This window comes from Taudactylus pleione, unplaced genomic scaffold (assembly GCF_031769625.1).
Source record: "Taudactylus pleione unplaced genomic scaffold, aTauple2 ptg000314l, whole genome shotgun sequence".
NCBI classification, from domain to species: domain Eukaryota; kingdom Metazoa; phylum Chordata; class Amphibia; order Anura; family Myobatrachidae; genus Taudactylus; species Taudactylus pleione.
Genome location: NW_028284715.1, coordinates 4,015,311 through 4,037,981, shown reverse-complemented (window position 1 = coordinate 4,037,981; position 22,671 = coordinate 4,015,311). Strand labels below are relative to the sequence as shown.

Here is a 22,671-nt window from a genome sequence, read left to right as displayed (position 1 = left end):
GCGAGCAGTTCTGAGTTAAAAAAAACCAAGTGACGTGGTCAATGACGCTGCTGGATTAATTATGCACACCCATAAAACGCCCGTTTTGACCTTTAAGCACGCCTGCGTTCTGATCTCCACTCCCCGTTTTCAAGCACCTTCCCCTGTTACCACCCACATACGCCTCATTCTGTCACTCAAATTTGCAGGCCCTCGCTATATAGCGAACAAACTATTTTCGGCCGCACTGACTGGTTCGCGCATGCGTTCTAAAAACCGTACGCATGCGCAGATGTGCGAACATCGCTTGGAACGAGCGTACTGCCGCTTACGAGCGGCTCTGAATGATGGCCAGAGTGAGAAAGAGCAGGTAACTGTGTACCTGGGCAAACCATGTTGCAATGCAAGGGGTGTAAATACATACATTTTTTTGCTTGTAGTGTAAATACTGGCTGCTCTTGCATGTAGCCCACAAATACTGCACAGCTTTATTATTACTCTACAAGTTTGGACACCTCCCTCCCAAATTTAAATCTCTCTGCACATTTTAAATCTTCCCCACCTGCAGTGCAGCATGGGTTCACCAAGATGATAAGTTAAATGCTAAATCTCACTTTATTTGGTTGGGTGTGGGATGGTAATGGACGGGACTCAGTAGAGAAGGTAGGGTCCAGGGAGTGACAACGCAATTACTTAATTGTAGCCCTGTCCCTCGCTATGCAAATGGAGCTGGGGGCGGAGCCATGATGACGCGATTTGATGCAAATCGTGTCATCGGCCTCCTGTGCCATCCACTTCACTGGGGAAGTCGGCGACAGGGGTTGGATCGCCCAAGCCCCCGGGAGACTTGTGCACCTTTCCAGGTGGCCGAGAGTCCACGTCATTGTAGGGCCGTGCCCACCAATCTCTGAGATGCTGGGCTGCCCCCGGGTTCCCCCTACATGCACACAGCTTCTATTATCCAGCTGCTCACCCATTGCTCTGCTATGCAGAGCAGCAGAGTGTGCTTCCAACCGCAGCCAGCCATTGGATGGGCATCGGAAAGCTGCATCCGATGGCTAGCAACCATCGAATTTCCGGTATTCGATGGAAAAGGTACTTCAATCAAATCGGAAACATCGATGGTTGCTAATCATCGGTTTCCGATGTCCATCCCTAATCGAGACTCTGATGTAGAAGTAGGTGCTTCCATGTTCTTTCCCCTCTTCCATACTGAAAGCAGCATGTTATGAATGATTGCAGCATGTGTTTGTTACTGTCTCTTCAGACATAAGGGTCTGATTATACTTTCTGCTGCTCCTATATAGCGTATCTGCTAGCAATGATTAAGCAGAAGGTGACCATACATTTGTGTACTCACAGGATGGTTAAATAGATGTGAGAAAAACTAAATACTGTACATGCATGTCTGGTTAGTTTGTGGTTTGTAAATGAGCTCTAACGTATCTTAGGGCTGGTGCACAAATTATGATGATGATCTTGGTTCATTGCAACATTTGCTCTAATAAATGATGTTTTATGTGCTTGACTGGCATGATTTCTTGATTTATAGACCACATTAGGCTTTTCATTCGTTTTTATGTTTTTTTTTTTATAGTAACATTAATTTTTATCTAGAAGTTTGCTCATAAACTACACACAAAAGTTTACAGTGCAATAGATAATAGCGACAATAAGGGTAATTTATAAGATGGAAAAATGTGAACATGCATAAAAAAAACGTGTGTGATTGTTTTTCTTTATCAGTTCCTTTAATCGGTTTCTCATGTAGAAAGATGGCATATTTTGTAGGGAATGGGTAATTAATGCCGGCTGTCTGGATGCGTCCTGTCAGAAAACTGACAGCGGCATCCTGATGGTTGGTATGCGGCCCCATTTTCGCCCCCTATACCTAACCCTCCCTTCTTGTAGCCTAACCCTAACCTCCCCAGCACGCACCCTAACCCTCCCCGTTAGTGCCTAAACCAAACCCTTCCCTTTGTGCCTAAACCAGCCCCCCCCCCCCAGTGATAACCTAACTCTCCCCCCTAGGGGTCCCTAACCCTAACCTCCCCCACAAAAACTAACCCACACTTACCCCACACTTGCCTACTCTCCCGGGAGTTATGGGAGGCTTCCAATTCCTCCCCCCCCCTGCACCACCAAAACAGTAGGCAGATCTCCCGCATCCCGCCCACTTCCTAGTAAATTTGCTGGTCTGCAGGAAGGGGGCTGAGCTAAATGCTGTGAATCATGTCATTTAGCCCCGCCCCCTCCTCACGGATCCGTAAATCGCAGGATCTCTGTAAAGGGGCGGGGCCTATTGACGTGTGTAGTCTGGTCCCGCCCCCTGACGCTAAGAGTAGGAGCTCCTCTCTGGCTGCTCCCGGAAAGGCTTCAAGAAAAGCCTGCAAGTATGCCCTAACCCCACTACGGAACCTCCCCTCCCCCCACAGCTAACGCTAAGGGTGCCCTGGACTTACCTTGTTCAGGCTGGCGTCCATTAGTGTTCCGGCATCGGGATTAAGATAGGCATCCTCATTTTGACGCCTATCTTTAGTCCCTTGTCTCACTGTCGGTATTGAGACCGGCGGCATCGCAGCCACCTTTCTCATAACTACAACCCATTTGTAGGATCTTGATAAATTTGAAAAACATGTGTGGTAGTGAGAGGTCCTGGGTGAATCAGGGCCCTTATTATACAATGTGTATTAAAGACAAAGTGCACCTCTATCCTCTATTTGACAGTTTGTTAAATACACACCGGTGCAGTGTACGGTGTGACTGGGGTATGACGGCCCTGTTGGGAGGGAACGCACTGAGCTGCTAGGACCCTGTACGGCCAGAGTCGCATCACAGCTACTGCGCATGCTCGGCTTGTCGGCACATCTTCCAGCTTCAACCTCCATTGTGGAAGGACGTACCCCTGAGTGTCTCCTGCATGGAGACTGTGCATGTTACAGGCGAGAGCCTGCAAGTACCCCTTCACTATGCAGCACAACAACTGCCTTAACCCCACATCTTCCTGTCTAGACCTGTTGCACCTGTATTCCTTCTTTATGAACCTACAATTCTGCATTAACCCTGTGTTAACCTGCATTCTGTGTTCTACCTGGTTAAGTTTTCATAGGGGTATATTCATCATCACTTAATTTCTACAAAAGTACTGTAGGTGAAAATTAAGATGTTCACCTACTTTTATAGAAATCAAGTGTCAGGTAATTCATCATTCATGTAAAGCAGGAGATATCACTTATATCTCTTGATTACAATTGTATTCCGATAATTACCGCAGTCCCCATACTATAGTCCCAGGATGTGGAAATCATGTGATTCATCAAATTCCAAAACAGCATTTTTTTCGGAACTTGACAGTGACACTGTATGCCATCCTGAGATGGCATACAGCACCCGATACAGCAGAGGAATCTGAAAAGATCCCTCTCTGCTGTGTCCTCTTACCTTATTGAAGCTTCCACCTGGCTCCCCGAGCTCTCCTCCTGTGAGCCGGGGCTAATGGAGTGGGGAACTGAAGGCTGTGAAGAGTCAAGTCAGCAGGTGGAAAGTACCCTTATTCCGAAAACCTGTCTCCACATAAGGAGCAGCTTTTCAGAAGTGATAATTAACTATAGGAAGCATGATGGGAAGAAAGTGACTGCGAGGAGTAATGGGTAGCTGTGCCACCCCCCACCTTCCACAGCCATGGGTGACAGCAGAGCTGTAACTAGACTTTTTGGTGCCCTGTGCCAGAGAGAGCATTGCCCCCCCCCCATTTTTTAAATATGGACATAAGATAGTGCACCTGAAAAAGGGCCATGGCCTCATAGGGAAGGGCCAGGGAAGAGATAGGGGAGGCCAGGAGATGCTGGGGATAAGAGAAGAGGAAGCTACAAGTGAGAATGATCATAATCAGAAAATTGACAGGCCCAAACAGCTCCCCTGCTCTGTGGTGCCCTGTGCCATGGCACTGGTCGCACTACCCTAGTTATGGCCCTGGGTGACGGCACCGATTGACCATCCATGGTAGAGTTCTGCTCCCAACTTTCCCACTGCAGGAAGTCCTGTGTGTGGTTGGGATGGAGTGACGGAACCCTTAGATCACGACTAACCTGTTTCAATTTGGACAATTGCGGAGGTGCTTTTTTTTTTTTTATTATTATTATTATTATTTCATAATCTTTTCTTTCCATGGCACTGTAATGCAAAAAGCAATAACACTTAGCAACAACATAGATTGAACAGGTATTTCAAATGTTCAGTCAGAACATGTACAAAACAGTTGGTATGAGCACACTACTCTAAAAGATTGTGTACACATGACTGTGATTATTTCAATCAGAAGCTGAGGGGCCTATTCATCAAACGATAAATTGCCCGGTAACCATGCGGAAACGCTAGTTTCCGCATATTTAAGTTACCGGGCCATTCATCATCAGGAGTCCAATAGGACCCCCTTGGTATTCAGCAAACTCCGAAAACTGAAAGTTGTTCTCTGATCCCTGCTCCTTCAGGTCCGGCGTTGCGAAGAGTGATCCCTCCGCTGCCTCCTCACTACCTCCCCGGCGGCTTAGCGCATGCATAGCTGGGACGACGGGGAGCATGTCAGAAGTAGCTGCGATACTATCCACAGGGACAACTGCTTTTCGGAGCAGCTGTTCCCTCACCAAAGCAATGATGAATTGCTCCGGTATCACGTTTCCCTTGCTGCGCGTTGGATACCTAAGTATCCCTCGCAGCGAGTTCAATACTTCATCATCGGAGACCATACGGCCTTCGATGATAAATAGACCCTATGTCTTGAAAGAAAAGAATGAAAGTACACAATAGCAAAAGTAAATCTATAGAATGTAGCCCAGGGAGAGAGTCAGCCAGCCGATGGCCTGTGAGATATTCTTTTCTTTTTAAAAAAAATTACAGATGGATGGGGGGAGGGGCAGGTCCTGAGCGACTAGAGTTGTTCAATTCTTAATATCAACAAAACCATTTGTAATCAGCCAACTCCTGTGTCCATTTGCACACAAGTATCTTTCTAGACGCTAGCAACAGCGCACAGTCGTCATATGAGATTCTGGAAATGTGCTATCCAACACCTCTCTCTATATATTTAGCTAACACTTTTCAATTGTGGAATATAAATTAAAGCAAAACTCCAACTGGACATTGGCTTTAATTTGCTACATATGGTGAATAATGATAGATCTGCTTGAGCAAGATTAAGTGCCAGACCTTCTTTGAGAATTAGCATCTGCTGACATGGAGCTATTGGCTACAACTGTTAATTACATCTGTAACTGGGATTTCAGAAAGTGTCCAGCCTTACCTCCAGCTCATTATAATATGGATCAATTGCACAGTACTAATGATGATCATGTAGAATTGATTGGCTAGCTGATGCAGGGAAAGTTGTCAAAAATTATTATTATTATTATTTTTTTAAATAGTGTAGAATAGTTCTAGAGAGTTTGGAAACACTATAGCGGTATTGACTGCCGCCTCACTTTATTTTAGATTTTTCATTGCTGTTTTATGTTTGATGTAGTGGAGAATTAATGATTTCAGTAACAGTGGCAGTAATAGATCCCTTCATTATAGTGGTGCTATGCAAGTCTTAAATCTGTCATTGGGTTTGACTTTAATTACTGTCCTGTCACCTGGTCCACTTATTGTTAATCTAAGAATACTCCAACCCAACAATTAGCAACACTGAAGATAAGATAATTATCACAGACAGAGGTACAAGGGCATTAAAGTACCATCTACTGTAAGTCGGCCATCTACTTTCTTTATTGCAGTGCCTACTTCACTCCTTCGACTGTATTTCAGTCACCCTTCTCTGAACTAACTCTAGTTTATTAAAGTGGAAGTCCCCTTTTGTAGAACATACCCTCTTTATAATCTGGTCCCCCTCTGTGCTGCAAATAGCCTGTTTAATTCCTATCCCGGGAGTTCAATGGGTCACTTCTGTGTGAGAGTGGGAACGGACGGACTAACTCTCCCCCCAGGGGCGTCTTAACAGAGCAGGGGGCCCGTGTACACTCCCCGTGCGGGGCCCCCTCCTCTCCCCCCGGTGGCCGGCAGCCGACTGACACGGCTGGCCAGCCACCGGACCATTAGTAGACTCCGGGCACTAGAGTGTGCCCAGAGTCTACTGTGCATGCGCAGAACACCGGAAAAATGGCCGCGGCGGCCATTTTCCTGTGTTCTGAACAGCGCTGACACCCAGCGCGGGACCACGGTCAGGTAAGTTAAAAAAAATCTGGGTGCAGGGTGTGCGGTGCGGGGCCCCCCTGGACCCATTATAGATACGCCACTGTCTCCCCCTTTGCAAGCACACAGCATGATACATTTATTTGCTCAGAAAAAGGGAAAGTTCTGCTAAAATCTGTTTCCTTGTTAATGACTTTTTTCAAGATGGGGCTATACGCAATGCATTCGGTAAGGCAATGTAACCTTGATCTTCCTGCTATTAATATATCTTCCTATTTCAGAAAGTACTCTACTGGCTCCATCCACAGCTTGCACCATTATTATTTGTACATTTTTATGTCATCATCCAAAACTTACATTTAATCCTGGGTGGAGTTTACTGTGTTTTAAATACTTAAGGGACAGGAATAAAACCTGCAGCCGACACTCTTTACTATTCTGTAAAAAATCTGTATTAACGGTTTCAATGGAAGAAATCGAGGCTTTTAGTTCCCACCTCAAGGCTAGGTGAAATGTAGGGAAAAGTCCTTATTTTAATGTACAGGTGACAGGAGACAGTGCAGAAGCCCTGGGCTGCCCCTTCCAATGCATAATAGTATGTTTGGAGGTGTTTCAATAGTAAAAGATGTAATTATCATAATTATTAAGGGTTTAGCTACTGTATGTGGGACATAATGCTGAGGCAGAGCTGTTACCAGGGGTGTGAGTTTAGGGCCTGGGGGCTGCACCATTGCTGCTCCGTGACACTAGCAATTAGCTCGCAGGATGCCTGAAATGGTGGCTGCTGTCTGTTGAGCTGCTGCAGAGCCGTTCGGGGTGTCCTGTTCTTCCTGGTCTGTCCAGCCCCGCCATCTTCATGTGATACCACATATTCGGGGGTGGAAAAATCTCCATGCTATGGCATTGCATTGAGCTGCTGTACTGATGGCAAAGGAGTTTTTGTACTTGTAGATGGGAGCTAACAATTGTATTTTCTTCCCAATACAAACAGGTAGGGTACGGGATCCCGGCGATCGAGATGCCGGTGGTCAGAATACAGACAGGAATAGGTAAATATCCCAGCCATAACCCTTAACCCACCTTTCCTGCAGCCTAACCCTCCCCTCCCGCAGTTTAACCCTCCCCCCGTACAGCCTAACCCTAAACCTCCCCCTAGTGCCTAACCCTAACCCTCCCTCGCAGCCTAACCCTAACCCCCCTCACAGCCTAACCCCCTCTCACAGCCTAACTCTAACCCTCCCTCACAGCCTAACCCCCTCATGCAGCCTAACTCTAACCCCCCCTCACAGTCTAACCCCCCTCGCAGCCTAACCCTCAGCCCCTCTCGCAGCCTAACTCTAACCCCCCTCGTAGCCTAACCCTAACCCCCTCTCGCAGCCTAACTCTAACCCCCCCTCACAGTCTAACCCCCCTCGCAGCCTACCCTAACGCCCTTTCGCAGCCTAACTCTAACCCCCCCTCCCACAGTCAAACCCCCCTCGCAGCCTAACCCTAACCCCCTCTCGCAGCCTAACTCTAACCCCCCTCGCAGCCTAACCCTAACCCCCTCTCGCAGCCTAACTCTAACCCCCCCTCACAGTCTAACCCCCCTCACAGCCTAACCCTAACCCCCTCTCGCAGCCTAACTCTAACCCCCTCTCCCACAGTCAAACCCCCCTCGCAGCCTAACCCTAACCCCCTCTCGTAGCCTCTCTAACCCCCCTCACAACCCAACCCTAACCCCCCCTCACAGCCTAACCCTCCCTCGAAGCCTAACTCTAACCCCCCTCGCAGCCTCACCCTAACCCCCTCTCGCAGCCTAACTCTAACCCCCCCTCACAGTCTAACCCCCCTCGCAGCCTAACCCTAACCCCCTCTCGCAGCCTAACTCTAACCCCCCCTCACAGCCTAACCCTCCCTCGCAGCCTAACCCTAACCCCCCCTCGCAACCTAACCCTAACCCCCCTCACAACCTAACCCTTCCTCGCAGCCTAACCCTAACCCCCCCTCGCAGCCTAACCCTAACCCCCCCTCACAACCTAACCCTCCCTTGCAGCCTAATCCTAACCCACCCTCGCAGTCTAACCCTAACCCTCCCCTTAGTGCCAAACACCTAAACATAACCCTAATACTTACCGTCAGGATGTCAGTGGTCGGAATTCTGAAGCCAGGATACTGACTGCTGTTGGGATTCCGGCACCAGTATTCTGACTGCCAGAATCCCGACCGCTGGGATGCCGACTACATCCCTTACAAACTTGTTTATAGTATACACACTTAAATATCACTATACGTTTCTGTAATGTAACTCAAAATACAGAAGCTGGATGTCATGTCTCCTTATTTTTAAAATTGTTAAAATTCAACCATTAGACACCTTTTAACAGCTTCCGAAACTTTGTCTAAAGCCACTAACTAGCAGCCTCCTACATCGCTCTGCTATCTTATATCTTATTTGACACTTTTTGGGAATTCAGGATGATTTCCTCACTCTTAGCCCCAATTTGCCGTTTCTAGTTGAATCAGGCAAATTGGGAATAAATATCCGGCATTATGCATGGAAACTAAAGTTAATGCGGCCTTGCACAGTATGGAACTTGCAGCTACTGTAAGTAAATTAGGCCTTATCCTTGTCCTTCACTGCTGTTCGGTATGTGGTTACGTCTTGCCTGATTCAAACAGATGGCAGTATTGTCAATGCCCCTTTCTTCATACACTGAGTAATAATGTAAGGTACCCAGCAGATCAGATGAATACACCCAGAGATACAGTAAGTAAGAAACAACATTTATGGTTAACCTCAAAAACATCGCCCAATACAAGACTTAAAGTTTCGGATACCATTCTTTATTTGCCCAGTTATGATCTAACAAGTTTATTTTCAAATGCACCTAAATAAGAAACTGGATTGAAATGTAGATATTGAGTATTTGAGATATCATGCTTGGAGAATAGCAGAGCAGCGCCCTTTCAGGTACTCTTCAAGCCTTACTGTGTATCACAAAAACCATGAACCTATATCTTGCACTGATGTGAACTAATAAGCTTGGAACGGGATGTAGTTATGAGACCGGAGGCCGCAAGGCTGCCGGTCTCAATGCCGACATCGGAATCCAGGCAAGGGATTTAAGATAGACGTTGAAATACCGACGCCTATCTTAATCCCAACGCCGGAACGCCGAGTACACCAGCCTGAACGAAGGTAAGCCTGGGGCACCCTTAGCGTTAGCCGTGGGGAGGGGGGGGGGGTTGGTTAGGATTAGGGAGTCTAGCGGGGTTAGGGTTAGGTTTGGGGGGGAGATTAGGGTTAGGCATCCCTAGGGGGAATGGTTAGGGTTAGGCACCCCCAGGTAGAGATTAGAATTAGCCCCCCCCCCGGAGAGATAGGTTTAGGGAGCGGTAAGAGGCAGTTAGGGTTAGGCACCCCCGGAGGGAGGTTAGGGTTAGGAACTAGAGGGGGACGTTAGGGTTAGACACCACTAAGGGAGGGTTAGGGTTGGGGGGGAACAAAGAAGGGTTAGGTTTAGCGAGTGGTAAGAGGCGGTTACGGTTAGGCACCCCCGGAGGCAGGTTAGAGTTAGGCACTAGGGGGGGAGGTTAGGGATAAACACCACTAAGTGAGGGTTAGGGGGGAACAAAGGAGGGTTAGGTTTAGCGAGTGGTAAGAGGCGTTTAGGGTTAGGCACACCCGGAGGGAGGTTAGGGTTAGACACTAGGGGGGGAGGTTAGGGTAAGACACCACCAAGGGAGGGTTAGGTTTATTGGGAGGACAAAGGAGGCTTAGGATACTTACCTGCCCCAGTCGGGATCTTCATCCTGTTAGGCATCAGCCGCCGGTTAGATTCATGACTCTGCATTTCTTGCTGAATCCATGCTTGAAAGCCAGTAGTTCTGGATGCATTGGTGGGAGGATCCCCATTACTTAACTACGACAATGTAATTACCTCTTGTTTTAAGGGGATACGTTTAGGAAGCCGGCGGCCGCAATACCGACCGCCGGCTTCCCGAATCCTCAATCCCGGCTAGGGTTAAATGACAGGCATCTAAAATCTAGATGCCTGTCATTTTCCCGACGCCGGGAGACAGGTGCCCGGCATCCCGATCGAAGGGATGCCGGGCGCCGCGAGCTGACAGCCGCGGAGGGGAGGGTTAGGTTTAGCGCACCCGGAGGGGACCTAGGGTTAGGGACCCCCCTGGGAGGGTTAGGGTTAGGCTAGGGGGAGGAAGGGTTACGGTTAGGCACCCCCAGGGGGGACTTAGGGTTAGGCACCCCCCCGGGGGACTTAGGTTTAGGCAGCGGGGGAAGGGGGGGTTAAGGTTAGGCACTTAGAGGGGGGAGGTTAGGGTTAGGCACTTAGAGGGGGTCCCTCTATTTTTAAATTTAGCATCGGACTCAATTCCAGCCGGGGTGTAATGCCACAGTCAGGGGACTTTTTTACTGGGTCACCCCAGCCAAAGCATTATCACTCCAAGCTGGTCAGCCCAATCTGGGGATTTCAAGGGAGGTTGGGACCCCACTAAAAAAGGTGTCGCCCCTCTCCCGAGCACCCCAGGCTTAAGCTGAAGCCAGGGGCTCTTTCCTGCACACCTGGGCAGTGGGTGCAGGGGTAATAGTGTTGAAAATAGAATGATATTATTTTTTTTTGCAGTGGAACTATAGGTGCCAGCGTGTCTGCCCGTTGGCACTTGTGAAACTACAAATGCCAGCAGGCGGCTGGCACCCACACCCCCACTGTATTAAAAATAGTTAAAAAACCACAAGCCACACACATTTTAGATTTTACAATTTTAATACATACCTAACACACTCACACATACTTATCTACTACCAGATGTTCCCATCGCCTTCTCCGTGTAGAAATCCAATGGGTTACCTGTAAAAAAAAACAATACTCACCTACCTCCTGGCGTAGATTCTCTCTTCTTAAAATTCTCACGGTCCTCCAGCCAATCAGAGGCCGCTCTACATATAGCGGCCACTGATTGGCTGTGACCCACGTGCCTGTCACTCTACAGTGGCCACTGATTGGCTGGCGGTCCGTGAGAATTTCAGAAGACTCGCATCTTCTGTCATTCCGCGTTGTATAGGTATATGTGATAACACATACCTATACTTGTCCAAGCTGGTACGGGTCACTAGTTTTTTTGTTTTGACATTGGAGCCTACTGGAGAAGAGGACAGAATCTACGTTGCAGTCAACTGAAGAGCTCCAGGCACTTAACCCAGGATCTACATCCCCACGATGAGAATTGAATTTCTCCCAATATATTTATAGTAGAGATGAGCAGTTCCGAACCGCTCTGAACATCGGGGATCCGAGTCCACCCGAACGCTGTTCGGGTGTTCCCCGCCTGACTCGAGTCCCCCTTCGAGTCCGAACGACGGCCTCCTGATGTCGGATTCTCTCGCGAGAATCCAACGTCAGGGCCCCACTAGTATAGGGCAGAATGCAGTGATAGCGGTCTGTCCTACACAGAAACAAACACACAGCCGCCAGCGGCAGCTGTGTGTTTGTTACAGCAGCCAATGAGAGTCACACAGACTCTCATTGGCTGCTGCACGGAGGGCTCCCTTCACAGCGCGTAGTAGAGCAGAACAGACTGCGACAGGAGCGGGGATTCAGGTAAGTTTTTTTTTTTTTAAATTGTGTGTGTATGTGTAAGGGGGTGCTACTGAGGGCACCACTGCTGATGGGGGCATACTACTGGGGGCACTGCTAATTGGGGCACACTACTGTGGGTACTGATACTGGGGGCAGTACTAATGGGGGCATACTACTGGGGGCACTGCTAATCGGGGCACACTACTGGGGGTAGTGCTACTTGGGGCACTACTAATGAGGGCACACTACTGGAGGCACTGCTAATGGCACTGCTAATGGGGGCATACTACTGGGGGCACTGCTAATCAGGGCACACTACTGGGGGTACTGCTACTGTGGGCACTTCTAATGGGGGCATACTACTGGGGGCACTGCTAATGGGGGCATACTACTGGGGGCACTGCTAATGGGGGTATACTACTGGGGGCAATGCTAATGGGGGCATACTAGGGGCACTACTAATGGGGGCATACTACTGGTGGGGGCATACTAATTGGGGCACTACTAATGGAAGCACTACTACTGGGGGCATACTACTGGGGGCACTGCTAATGGGGGCATACTAGGGGCAATGCTAATGGGGTCATACTAGGGACACTACTAATGGGGGCATACTACTGGCTGGGCCCACTACGGGGGGGCATACTACTAGGGGGCATACTACTGGGGGCACTACTACTGGGGGAACTGCTAATGGGGGCATACTACTAGGGGCACTACCACTGGGGGCATTACTACTGTGGTCACTACTACTATCTGCATTACTACTGGGGGCACTGCATAGGGGGTCCTACTACTAAGGGCACTGCATAGGGGGCACAACTACTGGAGGCATTGTGTAAGGGACACCACTGGTGAGGGCATTGTGTAAGGCGCACTATTGCTGTGGGCATTGTATAAGGGGAATTACTACTGTGGGCTTTGTGTAAAAGGGTCACTACTGTGGGCATTGTGTAAAAGGGGTACTACTGTGGGCATTGTGTAAAAGGGGCACTACTGTGTGGTAACATAAATAATAGACTTTATGGTGTAATGTGAATCAGGGGCACTATGAGCGGTGTAATGTGAATAAGATTGTGCACTGTGACTCCTTGGGCCGTAGCCCACTTTGTAAACAAGTACTGTGATTCTGCTGGCCGTACCCTACTGGATGAGTGGGAGGGCCTAAGGACAATTCCATCTTGCACTACTTTTCATTTCTGCAACTGCTGTGTGGCAATGTTTCATAGATGTGCTTTAAACTGCAGTGCCTGTGCCGCTGCTCTGTCGCTTAGTAACCAGTCAGCTCACTGCAACCTTTGGCCAATAATGTTGAAAACAATACTATAAGCTGTGAGGTGGTCTAAATTGACTGGAAATTAATGTTAATGAGGTTAATAATACTCTAGCAAGAAAAAAAAAACAATTTATGTGATTTTAGCTTTTTTTTGTAAATTTTTGTAAAAAAATCCAAATCCATATCCAAAGCCAGTCACCGCAGTTTGGCAAATCCAAATCCAAAGCTGACAACGAATTGGAACCAAATCCAAATCCGGCAAAAATGGTCCGGCGAACATCCCTAATTTATAGCTGTTACTACTTTACATTAATACCCTCCCAACACATATTACATTAAAATATATTGTACCTCTCCCATGGACTTCTGGAAGTGTAAGGCACAATGCCACATTCGGCACACCACCTAGTGAAATGGGCATGGTGCAATGATGCGATTTCCAGTGATTTGTGTCTTGATTGCCTTGATTCGCAGAGGAGTGAACCAGCAAGTAAGGGTTCCCCACCCTGCGAGTCTCCCCCTGTTGTCGTATAAGCAGCCCAGCTTGGTAAGGCCTGATGCTGCTTCCTGCTTTAGCATTGATAATGCACACTCTTTATCTGATTGCTTTAGTGGTAAGCAACCCCAGGCTCCAGCCCTGGTGCTGGTTCCCTATTTAGGGGGGATGAGAGCACACTGTTATCTATTTATTTTACACAGTATAGATACATTGCAATGCTGTAGCTATCATTATCTTTATAAACACATCTTTACAACAGCCTTGGGGATGTGCAAAAGTTATCTAGATGCATCCAAGTTTATGTATGCCGTATCTCCAGGAGCGAGCCACACTTACATGTGCCAAGCCACCTCTCTAGGGGCCACAAATACAATGAGCAACCAGTGCAAGTTAAAATCTAATCTATTTCATACTGACCGACTTTTCAGGAATCTTTTCCGGAAGCAGCCGGGGAAGAGATGCTGCTTTCAGCTTCGGGGGGGTGGGGCCAGACTATAGCCATATTTAGGCTCCACCCCCTTTACAGGAAAAGCCTGTGATTTGCGGGACCGTACGGAGGGGCGGGGTAAATTACGCAATCCCCGTCATTTAGCCCCACCTCCTCCCTAAGGATCTGCAATTCTTTCTGAAAATCTCCCCATCCTGCCCACTTAACTAGGAAGTGGGAGATCTGCCTACTCTTTTTGGGGTTGCGGGGTTACCCTAAAAATCGGGAGCCCCCCGCGACTCCCCGGGAAGTAGGCAAGTATGATCTAAATACAGCCACATCTTTGAGCGCATGTGCAATACGGCGAAGCGTATTTCTGTGCACAGCCAATGGACTTGCAGCAATCTTTGATTCTGCTCATACAGCCATAATGCATTTTTGTCTTATTAACTTTAATAAACTGAGTCTAAATAATAGTGACTATTCATTATTCATCTGTGCCTGAATATTCTGCAACTAAATATCCACTCTCGTGTTTAGATTGTGCAAATTAGAAACCCTTTACGTGTTAATAAAAGGATATGAATAAAACATGTTTTTTAAAATGATTTCCCCTTGCACTTGATCCTATATTTAAATTGAAACCACGGCACTATTTTACGATATCCTACCACCGGCATAAAAGGCAATAACTGCAATCCTCCCACGTCATAAAAACAGTTAGGTCAAACTGCAGTCACAGTTAACCTGATAACTAAGCTATTAATGTTTGCACCCGATGCATATTATGCATAGTTAGCACATAAATATTCATTATGCTAATCTAAATGGCCTTGTCTCCCGATTGGAACTTATTTTGCAGACTAAAAAATAAATAAATGTGGAATAATGCATGATGGCAATGAACGTGATGCAGCGAAGGCGATTCTGTAAAGCAGCAGCAGCTCTCATTTGGCTCAGTAAGTGGTACGGCATATCACACTCCAGGCCAGCTGAGCTGTAGCCAATAGCTGTGCTATAGAATTTGTTCGACTATCACCGTGAAAGAAGCTGACGCTCAGCGCATCCAGAAATCTTTGCTGCACTGGAACTGCAGTCTCCTCAAATTAAAATGTAGACCTAAGGTGGCGTGTGACAACTTAGCTTAGAGATGAATTCTGTGACCTGACAGTTCCTTGATATTCTCCTAGGCTAGAACTACCAACTACGACATCTTATTTCTATGTTGTTGTTTTTTTTTAAAGAAATGTACCAGAAGTGAATGTATTCATTATTATAAATTGCTAAACTTGTACTCACTGTCCTTAACATACACTTGTATGGATTTAATTTCCTATGAGTAGACAAAATAAATCAAGTTGGATGTGTTTAATACCACACTTTCCCCCAGGGCAGGAGTAAGGACTACATGGGACTGGCGGTCAGGGCAGTAACTATGAGTGTGCAACCATGGGGGTGGTAAAGTCGCTGGCCGACGTCACCTGCATTGGCTTGCAGGGTGCCTAGAATGGCACAATGCAGCCAGTAGCATTACTGCAGAGGGAAAGAACCCTGCAGACAATAGAGCTGCCTTAGGATGCTCCGAACAGTGGTCTACTCCCCAGAGCCCCTGCCCCCTAGGCGTGACATAATGACATCATGGGTTTAGGGGGAGTGGTCAACCGAGGTGCATTGCCGCCCTGTTACGGCACTACTTGGGTCTGATAATGACCAAGGGTCTATAGTGAGAAGTGGAGGAGCTCTGACCAGAGCTGTGTGGATGTGGCCAGAGCCACGTGGGCGCGTACACCACTTAAACTATACGCCACGATGTCTCCCTAAATACTTAAAAGCAGAAGGATTTGTGAGGAAAAAAGTAATACAATTAGAATAATTATGATTTATGGCCGACCATACCGTGAGTCCAGCTGGGCAGCTGGTCATCATCATGTAGTCATGATAATAGACTATTTTTATGTGGACTCCTTGGACTGTAGTCCCATCCACCCCATTGTTAATATGGCCCTGTTCTCTCATCAGAAAAGACAGGCGCCTCATATTACTTCATTACACTACTGGGGACACTGCTATTTGCATGCCTAAGGCCAGGCTTCCTACTTGCCTTCACTGCCTTCCATTGTGGCACAGCCCCTCTCACATGCAGTCCCGGCCGTCTGCACTTAGGACCTCATTCAGAGTCGATCGCTTGCTGCAACCGATCACTCTGAATGAGGGCGGCCGCTTACTTTTTTAAGTGCCGCCTCCTGGTCGATCGCTAGGCTGGGGGTTACCATCCACAGCTCTTGCGATCGACCAGGGTGATGGTCGTGATGGTCAAGACCATTGCGACCATCGGGGCTTGCGACGAGACCCTAAGGTTGCTGATGTCATTGCTGATGTCAGTGGGGCCGCCCCCACAGTGTCATTGCTGATGTCAGTGGGGCCGCCCCCAAACGGCAAGCGTTCCGTGAGGAACGCCTCCGTTTGGCTGGCCATGCCCCCTGCCCGCCTCCCATGTGGGGCGAGCTGTCACTCACCATCGACAGCTCGCCCCCTTTGGTGCGTGACCCTTAGCAGGGTCTCGCGCATGCGCAAGTCAGAGCCAGCTCCGACGTGCGCATGCCCAGTGGGGAAACATCGACCCGGTTGCGAGTGCTCAGCGCTTGCGACCAGGTCTGAATGACCCCCTTAGAGAACAAGCAAAATCTAAAATCTGTTGGACAAAATATTATGATAATTATAATAGAAGTACTCAAATGTAAGTCAGACACCGGTTAATAATAAATGGTTTCCAACATACAGTATATATTCAGGCTTCTATAAATATTGCATTTTTTTCCTTAGTGTATTTGTAAATTTATAAATTAAAATCAATTTGGAGAGAAATAAAACAGGACGTGTACTGTAAATTATTAATATAACATGTACAGTAGTCTCTTAAAATAGGAGGTGCTGTATTGCAGAGAGATAAATGACCAGGGGTGAGATTGTGATAGATAAATAATTATCTTTTTATGGTCTTTTGAATAATTCCGTAAACATACAGTACCTCCTAACTTTGTATTTTCATTAATCAGAGTGTGGCCGGTGCACCTCTGCAGAGCGAGGCCCGATAGAGCTGTCGCAGTACACTGGGGCATGGACTAATCACATCGTATCCCAATTTCCATCCCCACATTTACTCTGTGAGGGGCGGGTGCGGTGCAATGCCTGCTGCCGTGCAGGTGTACGTCTGTTACTTACCTTGCGTCGCACCCTCTCACCTTCAGGCCGTGTGTTGAGCAGACGGTCCTGGAACCTCCGAATAGAACACGGACACGATGACCTAGGGGGAAGGAGACGAGGTGAGTACCGTCCTTCCTCACGTCGACCGACGCGCCCTACCGAACCGGGGGATAAATTCAGGTTTTAAGTGAAGATCATCATTGGCACTTTTGGCCTCAGATCCCGAATTTTCACCTATCGGTACTCACGCACCAGGTGAAGATCCATCCTTGCACCGGGTTGCAAGGTTCACCGTCCGCCCAGAAGGAAGGAGATAGATAGTGACAAACAGGGAGAGACAGTACACACAGATGTTCCTCACCGTGTCCACTCTTGCTCTTCGTCCGCTCACTCGCCTACAGGTCCCTGTAAGGAGATACACAACACAGCCGTGCAGGGCCTAAACCTATGTCAAGCAACTACACATACTAAAACGGCATCACCCTCAACCTACAGTGTGTGTAGTGCGACAGATATAACAAAAACTAAACATTTGCCCTGTACGGAACACCAAACACAGACTAAATACACAAGAGCAAAACACAGTGCTGTCCCTTTAAATGTCTGCTACCTATCCAGAGCTGGCCAGCTCCTCTTCTCGGTGACTGGGGAAACCACTACCTCATCGGTGGAAGCCGTACAGCTCTCCACCACTGCTCACACCTCTAATCATCTATGCGGGGGCTACCTAATGGGCTCAGGGCCCTGGACCTAACGCCCAGGATCTTACCAGCGGCTCAGGGCTTATGCCTGCCTACTGCGGGGTACTCAAGGGACTTGGGCCTACTGCCCAGAGTCCCGCTCTATTTTGCAGCTCAGGCCTAGTGGCCTGCCTAACGGTGGGCTCTGGTAGTGGCCTGGGCCTAATGTCCAGACCACTTTTATTGGGGCTCAGATATAGGGCCTAGTGCCCTCCTGTATGGGTACAGGCCTACGCCTGATTTATGGCCACAGGCCTGGTGCCCGCCTACTCAATCATTTAGTGGCCTGGGCCTAGTACCCAGGCCACTCACACCTTATTACGGGCCAATCCTTTTATAGGGCCTAATGCCCGCTACTGTCCCCCAGGCCTTGTGCCCGACTAATTGCCCACGGGCCTAGTGCCCGACAATACTCCACGGGCCTAGCGCCCGACAACCCTGGCGGTCTAGGGAGGGGGGTATATGGTGGGCCTCACGGAGGGCCTACCTGCTACGTTGGAAGAGGCTGCGGGGGGGAGTTTCGTGATGCTCTTTTACTTTCCTCCCCCGCAGTCCTCTCCGGTCCTCAGCCACATTCTTCGGCCGCTGGCCCGTCCTGGCCAGCGGCGCCGCCTCTTCTTCCTTTCTTCCAGCCGGCGCCGCCTGTCTTCTTCTTTCTTGACAGCGGCGTCTTCTGGCCTCTTCCGCGGCCGCCGCCCCTGTTGCCGCGCCGATCTTCCGCTCTTCGGGAGGTCATCTCTCCTCCCTCTCCGCCGCCGAACTGCCCTTTCCCGCTCGGCGCCGTCTAATACAAGACGGCGCGAGTGGGCGGGGCTATGACGCGGCGAGCTGCGATTGGCTCGTCGCGTCCGCCTCTGATTGGCTGCTGGCCCGCGAGCCAGGTTTGGCTTGCGGCCAGAGCCAAACGCCCGCTGTGCCCAACGCCTGACCGGCGCTGGGAGCAAGTACTCTCTCCCAGCGCCAGCTACCCGCCGCTTCTTGGCTGCCGGGCGCCAAGCTCCGCTGAGCTTGCGCCCGGAGCCAAGCTTCTCCCGGCGCCACAGTACCGCCGGCACTGGTGAAAGGGACCAGGCGGTCCCTTCACCAAGTGCCCGCGGTGTCTGCAGCGACGCTAGGGACATTACTGTCCCAGCGCCGGCAACGGATGTGTCCCGCAGAGGACACATCCCCCCTGCCTGCCCCTGCACCTCGGCTGATGCTGGGATCAAACACGTGATCCCAGCACAGCCTTCCACATTTCCCCCCCCTTTTTCCTTTGTAGTCCCTACAAAGTCTTCCTCCATCTCCAACGTCCGCGGGTCAGGGTATTCTATGGTCCCTCCAGCGAGGATCTGTTCAAGGGCCCAGCCGGGACCGACTATGACCCCACATTCCTTCTCCACTGGCTCCGGGCTCTCCATCTTCGTACCTCCTGACTTCACTCTGCGAATCCTCTGTGGGAGTGGCAACTCGGAAGTGCCACTCACGATGGGCCACCATGGGGAATTTTCTTCTAAGGGTGCCGCAGCCACCCACTCTTCTTCCAACTTGTCTGGGGCATCTTCACTGAATTCAGGGTGTGGCACTAACCACCACCCAATAGTCGATTCCTCCGGGGCATCCTTTTCCTCCCGGGTCTCCGCCGACATTTTCCATGAGTCTGGACTCTTCTCCACAGACTCCTGCAGCAAGCGACACTTTCCTTCTTCAGCGTACTCCATCTCTTCCGCTGACATCTCCGGGTATCCAGGTCTCGGACTCTTCCAGCATGGGGAGATCCTAGACTTCTTTGCCACTGGGTCTTCACGCTCTTCCTTGTAGCGCGGCATCTTCACCTCCCAGTCATCCACATCCGTCCTCTGCGGGCAAGGATTCTTCTTCACTGGGACCTCTTCGGGGCATAACAGTGCCACTGCATCTTCCCAGGGACACTCATGGGCCAAGTGTCCCTGCCGCCGACACTTCCAGCACGGGGGTGCTGTTGCCATCTTCATCACAAAGGGGTCTCTACCCTTCGGCTCCTGCTCAGGAACAATGGGCACCTGCGAACGTACTTCCAGCAGGCTCTTCTGCTCCACTTCCCTGGCTTCTTTTATCCACTTCTGGGCTCGGCCATCCAAGATCATCCGGTTTTCGTCCCACGGACAATCTCGAAGCTCATGCTCTGGATCTCCACATCCTTCACACCGGAATTCTTCATCCTCCTGGTGCCACTCTTCATCACGTGGACAGCTATTATGCTCATGCCCGTAGGTTCCGCAGTGCATACACCAGAGTCTCTTCTTCACAGAGTTCTTCTGACCACATCTCTGGACCGCTTGCTGGGCCATCTGTGTGATCTCCAACGGGGACATTTCAACCTCTTCTGTCGCCCTAAACTCTCTCCAGGGACATTCGCTGGCATCATGTCCCAGCCGCTGACACGTCTTGCAGGGGATCACAGCGGATTTCTTGCGCCCCTTCTCCCTGCGCTCCTCCTTGCCGCTCTGTACCGACCGCTGCACCATCTTCATGATGTCTTCTCCCGACACCGTAATCCAGTCTCTCTTGTCCTCATACGCCCGGGGATGGTTCCACTCCGGAGCTGTCCGTAGGGGGGTCCTCTTACCGGTGGTCCACATCGTGTCCGTGATCCTGCCGACTACGCCAAATGTCAGGGGCGGGTGCGGTGCAATGCCTGCTGCCGTGCAGGTGTACGTCTGTTACTTACCTTGCGTCGCACCCTCTCACCTTCAGGCCGTGTGTTGAGCAGACGGTCCTGGAACCTCCGAATAGAACACGGACACGATGACCTAGGGGGAAGGAGACGAGGTGAGTACCGTCCTTCCTCACATCGACCGACGCGCCCTACCGAACCGGGGGATAAATTCAGGTTTTAAGTGAAGATCATCATTGGCACTTTTGGCCTCAGATCCCGAATTTTCACCTATCGGTACTCACGCACCAGGTGAAGATCCGTCCTTGCACCGGGTTGCAAGGTTCACCGTCCGCCCAGAAGGAAGGAGATAGATAGTGACAAACAGGGAGAGACAGTACACACAGATATTCCTCACCGTGTCCACTCTTGCTCTTCGTCCGCTCACTCGCCTACAGGTCCCTGTAAGGAGATACACAACACAGCCGTGCAGGGCCTAAACCTATGTCAAGCAACTACACATACTAAAACGGCATCACCCTCAACCTACAGTGTGTGTAGTGCGACAGATATAACAAAAACTAAACATTTGCCCTGCACGGAACACCAAACACAGACTAAATACACAAGAGCAAAACACAGTGCTGTCCCTTTAAATGTCTGCTACCTATCCAGAGCTGGCCAGCTCCTCTTCTCGGTGACTGGGGAAACCACTACCTCATGGGTGGAAGCCGTACAGCTCTCCACCACTGCTCACACCTCTAATCATCTATGCGGGGGCTACCTAATGGGCTCAGGGCCCTGGACCTAACGCCCAGGATCTTACCAGCGGCTCAGGGCTTATGCCTGCCTACTGCGGGGTACTCAAGGGACTTGGGCCTACTGCCCAGAGTCCCGCTCTATTTTGCAGCTCAGGCCTAGTGGCCTGCCTAACGGTGGGCTCTGGTAGTGGCCTGGGCCTAATGTCCAGACCACTTTTATTGGGGCTCAGATATAGGGCCTAGTGCCCTCCTGTATGGGTACAGGCCTACGCCTGATTTATGGCCACGGGCCTGGTGCCCGCCTACTCGATCATTTAGTGGCCTGGGCCTAGTACCCAGGCCACTCACACCTTATTACGGGCCAATCCTTTTATAGGGCCTAATGCCCGCTACTGTCCCCCGGGCCTTGTGCCCGACTAATTGCCCACGGGCCTAGTGCCCGACAATACTCCACGGGCCTAGCGCCCGACAACCCTGGCGGTCTAGGGAGGGGGGTATATGGTGGGCCTCACGGAGGGCCTACCTGCTACGTTGGAAGAGGCTGCGGGGGGGAGTTTCGTGATGCTCTTTTACTTTCCTCCCCCGCAGTCCTCTCCGGTCCTCAGCCGCATTCTTCGGCCGCTGGCCCGTCCTGGCCAGCGGCGCCGCCTCTTCTTCCTTTCTTCCAGCCGGTGCCGCCTGTCTTCTTCTTTCTTGACAGCGGCGTCTTCTGGCCTCTTCTGCGGCCGCCGCCCCTGTTGCCGCGCCGATCTTCCGCTCTTCGGGAGGTCTTCTCTCCTCCCTCTCCGCAGACGAACTGCCTTTTCCCGCTCGGCGCCGTCTAATACAAGATGGCGCGAGTGGGCGGGGCTATGACACGGCGAGCCGCGATTGGCTCGTCGCGTCCGCCTCTGATTGGCTGCTGGCCCGCGAGCCAGGTTTGGCTCGCGGCCAGAGCCAAACGCCCGCCGCGCCCAACGCCTGACCGGCGCTGGGAGCAAGTACTCTCTCCCAGCGCCGGCTACCCACCGCTTCTTGGCTGCCGGGCGCCAAGCTCCGCTGAGCTTGCGCCCGGAGCCAAGCTTCTCCCGGCGCCACAGTACCGCCGGCACTGGTGAAAGGAACCAGGCGGTCCCTTCACCAGGTGCCCGCGGTGTCTGCACCGACGCTAGGGACATTACTGTCCCAGCGCCGACAACGGATGTGTCCTGCAGAGGACACATTCCCCCTGCCTGCCCCTGCACCTCGGCTGATGCTGGGATCAAACACGTGATCCCAGCACAGCCTTCCACAACTCAGTGGCGCCTCCAGAGGTGGGGCTGCAGCGCAGTCCAATTCAAATAGGGGAGCCTCACCAACTGTCACCCCAAGCACTGCCAAACATCGCCGGCTGGGACTCACTGGCAGTTGGAGTGGCTCCCCTG

General features: G+C 50.4%; 1 protein-coding gene across 2 annotated transcripts in view; it reads left to right on the top strand.

Moving 5' to 3' along the window:
- The window catches only part of OXR1 (oxidation resistance 1), a 610,641-nt gene that overhangs the window by 197,732 nt on the left and 390,238 nt on the right, over positions 1-22,671 (top strand). The window lies entirely within an intron of this gene.